The 5,731-nt window shown below is 39.3% G+C and overlaps 1 non-coding gene across 1 annotated transcript; it reads right to left on the reverse strand.

Annotated features, from left to right (window-relative positions):
* Positions 1-5,418: 5,418 nt before the first annotated feature.
* Positions 5,419-5,517, reverse strand: LOC145141543 (U6 spliceosomal RNA). The gene has a single exon (XR_013722739.1). It is a non-coding gene; the product is annotated as a U6 spliceosomal RNA (small nuclear RNA).
* Between the last annotated feature and the right edge of the window lie 214 nt (positions 5,518-5,731).

Consider the following 5,731-nt stretch of genomic DNA (forward strand, 5'->3'; position numbering starts at 1 on the left):
GTTTTAGATATTCTTTTGATAACGATAATGGATCTATTTATGCTTATAAAAATGGTGTATTTTATTTTGAAGCATTACCTTCTGATGGTGTGTATGAAACTTTGGTGGTTGTACACAGTTTAGGTAATAGTGTTCTTCAAATTGATTCATCTAATGGTTTAGACAAAACATGCTTGTGGCATTGTCATCTTGGACATGTCAACAAGTACCGCATTGCCCAACTCCAAAAGGATAGAGTGTTGGATTCATTTAACTTAACGTCAGATGATACATGCGAGTCTCGTTTACTTGGAAAGATGACTAAATCGCCGTTCACTGGTTCTTGTGAAAGAGGTGAAGGATTTTTGGATCTCATACACACAGATGTGTGTGGGCCCTTCATATCCACCACAAGGGATAAAAATTGATTCTATGTGACTTTTACTGATGATTATAGCAGATATGGCTATATCTACTTAATCAAGCATAAGTCAGAAACCTTTGAAAAGTTTAAAAGAGTTCAAACAAGAAGTCGAGAATCAATTGGGCAGGAAGATCAAGATGCTCAGATCTGATAGAGGTGGTGAGTATCTTAGTATCAAGTTCCACGACAACCTCAAGGAATATAGAATAGTTTCACAATTGACACCTCCTAGGACATTAAAACTTAATGGTGTGGCTGAGAGGAATAATCGAACCTTGTTGGACATGGTCCGTTCCATGATGAGTCGAGCTTCACTTCCAATATCATTCTGGGGGTATGCCTTAGAGATTGCCACCTACATTCTTAATCTTGTCCCAACAAAGAAGTTTGCCAAAACACCTCACGAGATGTGGACATGTAGGGTTCCCTCGTTGGCACACATCAAGGTTTGGGGTTGTGAAGCTTTCGTTAGATGAGAGACTCACGACAAGCTTGAACCTTGAAGTGAGAGATGTATTTTCCTCGGCTACCCACAAAAGTCTTTTGGATATTTGTTCTACAGACCTAGTGAAAACGTGGTCTTCGTATCACGAAGGGGAGTCTTTCGAGAGAGAGAGCTCATATCCAAAGAGGACAGTGGGAGTCCAATTGACATTGAAGAAATTCAAGAGTCAAATGATGAAGGAGTCTCTGAACTTGCTATGGCTCAACCGGAGGAAGAGACTCCAGTTGAACCAATTGACGAGTCATTACCTCTTAGACGTTCCAGTAGAGTTAGAATGCCACCTGAGTTTTATGGTTTCCATATTACTACAAATGGTGATACATTTATCAGTGATAGTACACTAGTAAATTTGGATGAACCTTCTAACTATAAGGTAGCTATGGCGGGCCCTGAGTCTGCCAAATGGAAAGACGCAATGGACAGAAAGATCAAGTCCATGTATGACAATCAAGTTTGGAATTTGGTTGAAAATGTACCAGGTCGTAAGACAATTGGGTGCAAATGGATCTTCATAAATAAGACTGCCATGGATGGAAAGGTGCACACTTTCAAGGCTCGACTGGTTGCGAAGGGCTTTACTCAAACCCGAGGGGTTGACTATGATGAGACCTTCTCACCAGTAGCTAAGATTAAATCTATTAGGGTAATGTTAGCTATAGTTGCGTTTCATGACTATGAAATTTGGCAGATGGATGTCAAAACCGATTTACTTAATGGAAAGTTGGCTGAGGATGTTTACATGAATCAACCAGAGGGTTTTGTGGATGCTAATTACCCCAATAGAGTGTGTAAGCTTGAGAAATCGATTTATGGATTGAAACAAGCTTCTCGCAGATGGAATCTTTGCTTTGACGAGAAAGTTAAAGAGTTTGACTTTTCCTGGTGTTGTATGTTGATGACATACTCCTTATAGGAAACGACATTCCAACTTTGCAAGAAGTTAAGTCTTGGTTTGGAAAGTGTTTCGCTATGAAGGATCTGGGAGAGGCTGCCTATATCCTATGGATAAGGATTTTGAGAAATAGGAGTAAAAGACTAATTGGACTTATTCAAAGTACATATTTGGATAAAGTGTTAAAACGTTTTACAATGGAGAATTCTAAGAAAGGAGAGTTGCCTATCCAGAGCAATACCAAACTGAGTAAGACTCATAGTCCGAGTATGATGCTAAGATAACAGAAACGAGTCAAGTTCCATATGCTTCCGTCGTTGGATCGATCATGTATGCTATGACATGTACTCGCCTTGATGTGGCTTTTGCTTTGAGCATGGTTAGTCGATATCTAGGAAATCTAGGTAAAGCTCATTGGATAGCGGTCAACTTTCGTTCTCAATCTGGCTTGGTATTTACCCTGAATGGAGGAGCAGTAACTTGGAAAACTTCCAAATAGGAGACCGTGGCTGATTCTACATGTGAATCAGAGTACATAGCTGCAAGCGAAGCATCGAACGAGGCTATATGGTTGAAGAACTTCATCAGAGACCTTGGAGTTGTGCCAGCCATAAAAGAGCTAATTGATATTTTTTGTGATAATGAAGGAGTGGTTGCCTTAACCAAGGAACCAAGAGATCATGGTAGATCAAGACATATCGACAGAAAATACCACTTTATCAGAAATAGAGTAGAAAAAGGACACCTCGTCGTGAATAGGGTATCATCAGAAGAGAAGCCTGCAGATCCCTTCACAAAGGTTCTGAGTAGGGTTAAGCACGTTCAACATGCAAGGATCATTGGTCTGAAGGATGATATTAGTTTTAGTAGTTAGATAGATATTTAGAAACTTGTAACAAAATAAATGTACTTGACATTTGATGAATAAATAATGGAGATTTATTTATGGGTATTGTTTACTATCTTTTGTCAATTGTTTATTTTTGTGTTTTATTTTTGCATGTTTTACTTCCCGAATAATTAGATTGTTCAAACATCCACAATCGATCATACTTTTGGAAGTGAGTAGTGAATCAAGACTATCATGAATTGGATTGTAGATTGTCTAAGTGTTTAGACATAGCAAATGTTTTCTGCAGTATTCGTGAGAACTTTTGAAATGGAGAATTTAAGTATTGGATTAACCCACACTCAGAGAATTACTTCATGGAATTTATCACGAGTAATTCTGAGACAATAATATCTTATGATCTTTAAACAGAGATATATGAGTTGTTGTTTACGAGTTGGTTGTGCATTGATGATACGTAAACGCATCATTAACTTGATGCTATAAAATGTATTGTTGTGCGTGATTGATGAGTAAATAATACAAGCATATAATTCAAAGTTTATATGTTCCTTTTTCCCTAATGGGAAAAAGCGATATATTGGGCCCCTCGATGATTTGGTGTTGACTTATGTGTCGGGCCCGATCAGGACTAAATTGATGTGTTTGATTAGTAGTTCTTTGTCATTACAAATCGGAAATTAGGAAACAAAGTATTGGACAATGAAATCGACTCAGTTCCATGTCTTTTGTGCACATGATATCTTGTAGAACGGAGAATTATATGATCAATTATCTTAGGACTCAGATCTGACTAGGTCAGAGTTTGACAACGGTTTTGAGAGCTACAATTTTCTAATCAAAATTTGAAGTTATACTGGCAACTATAATTATTTGACTTATCCAAGTGCGAGACTGTTGGATTAGGTGTCTAAGCCCATAACTATAATTGGTTTATACTTAAATTGATAGTAGAACAGTCTTTTTGGGGTGCCTTCATACTAGCAACTAGACAGGATGACCTATTGATGAAGTGGAAGAATTTGTTATTTGATTAATAAATTGAAATGAATGATTTATTAATGTATTATGGAAATAATATATTAATTAGAAATCATATTATTTAATTAATAGTTGATCTAAAATTAATTGGAATTAATTTTAGGATTAATTGAATTAATTAAAAGTCCAAGGGCTTAGGGAGGGAAGGTTTAGGGTTTGCTTGGTCCTTAAGCAAAGCAATTAAGGTTTCCTACTTATAACCCTAGCTTTGGTTCTAAGTCACCTCACTATATAAAGACCCATACCCTTGTTAATTTTTGGCCACTAGAAACCCTAGAGAGTTATAGCCGAAAAATGAAGCTTCCTCCTCCCTCTCATATCTCATCCTCTTTCTAAGTGTGTTTGTGATTCATTAGAGGTGTTACACTTGTGACACTTTCCCTCAATCTTCAAGATCTTCAAGGTTATTGGATTTTTATTACTACATAACAATCAAAGTTATGTATCATAACCCTTATTATGTGTTTTTCGATTATTTATCATATATCTAGGTTTTATCAATTGTTGTTCATATTGTATGTTCAATTAGATAAGACATTGATCTTATAAGGTTTGCATGCACACATAGGATTGTATGTTATGTTAAAAACCCATCAGTTTCTGGGGAACCTTGTTAACCAGAATGGAATTGTGGTCGATCCAGACAAGGTCGAGGCCGTGATATGGTGGGACGTTCCGAGGTCTCCATCTGAGATTCGTAGTTTCCTTGATTTAGCAGGTTACTATCAGAGATTCATCCAGGATTCCTCTAATATAGTTGCTCCTTTGACTCGGTTAATAAAGAAGATGGTCACATTTCGCTGGGGGCCTGAGCAGCAGGCAACTTTTGAGACCCTGAGGCAGAGATTATGCGAGGCGCCGATTTTGACCCTGTCGGAGGGTGTTGAGGATTTTGTGGTTTATTGTTATACTTCGATCACGGGTTTGGGGGTAGTTTTGATGCAGAGGGGTCGCGTGATCGCTTACGCTTCGAGGCAGCTGAAGCCTCATCAGGCGAACTATCAGACACATGATTTGGAGCTGGGGGTTGTGGTTTTCGCCCTCAAGATTTGGCGACATTACCTCTATGGGGTTCGCTGTATTATTTACATGGATCACAAGAACCTGAGGTATCTGATGGATCAGCCAAATATGAATATGAGGCAGCGTCGATGGTTGGATGTGGTGAAGGTTTATCATTGTAACATCCCCCTCTAGCACATATCATAATATTGTCCGCTTTGGGCTTCCAACGCAAAAACTTCCCAGGGGTCACCCATCTCTGAATTACTCTTGCCCGGGCATGCTTAACTGCAGAGTTCTTATGGGATCTACTGCCCTCACGACTTTAAAATGTATTATGACAAGGAAGGTATCCACACCCCTTATAAGAAAATGTTTCGTTCTGCTTCCAATCCGATGTAGGATCAGGTGCAACCCACCTTCACCCCCATTATAAGGTTCGACGTCCCCGTCGAACATATCGACCCGTGCTTTAGCTCTGATACCATTTATAACATCCCCATCTGGCACGTATCATAATATTGTCCGCTTTAGGCTCCTGGCACGAAAACTTCTCAGGGGGTCACCTATCCCTAAATTTCTCTCGTCTGGGCACGCTTAACTGCAAAATTCTTATGCCCTCACGGCTTTAAAACACGCTGTGACAAGGAAGGTATCCACACCCCTTATAAGGAAATGTTTTGTTCTCCTTCCGAGCCGATGTAGGATCAGGTGCAACCCACCTTTAAAATTTGAACCATTTCTCAATTTGTGTGTGTCATCCTTGCGCAAGGGCCATGCTAATCTTCTCTGTATCGTTCTAATTTTATCGGATGTCCCCAAACGCGTTTTAAAGCTGTGAAGGTAGCAGATCCTATAAGAACTCTACAGTTAAGCGTGCCTGGGCGAGAGCAATTCAGGGATGGGTGACCCCCTAGGAAGTTTTCGCGCCGGGAGCCCAAAGTGGACAATATTATGATTCATGCTATAAGGGGATGTTACAATCATTATAAGATCAGATATCATCTAGGGAAGGCCAATGTGGTGGCCGATGCTCTC

Source organism: Lactuca virosa, chromosome 9 (genome assembly GCF_052849685.1).
Source record: "Lactuca virosa cultivar CGN04683 chromosome 9, Lactuca_virosa_CGN04683_v6, whole genome shotgun sequence".
Lineage (NCBI taxonomy): Eukaryota > Viridiplantae > Streptophyta > Magnoliopsida > Asterales > Asteraceae > Lactuca > Lactuca virosa.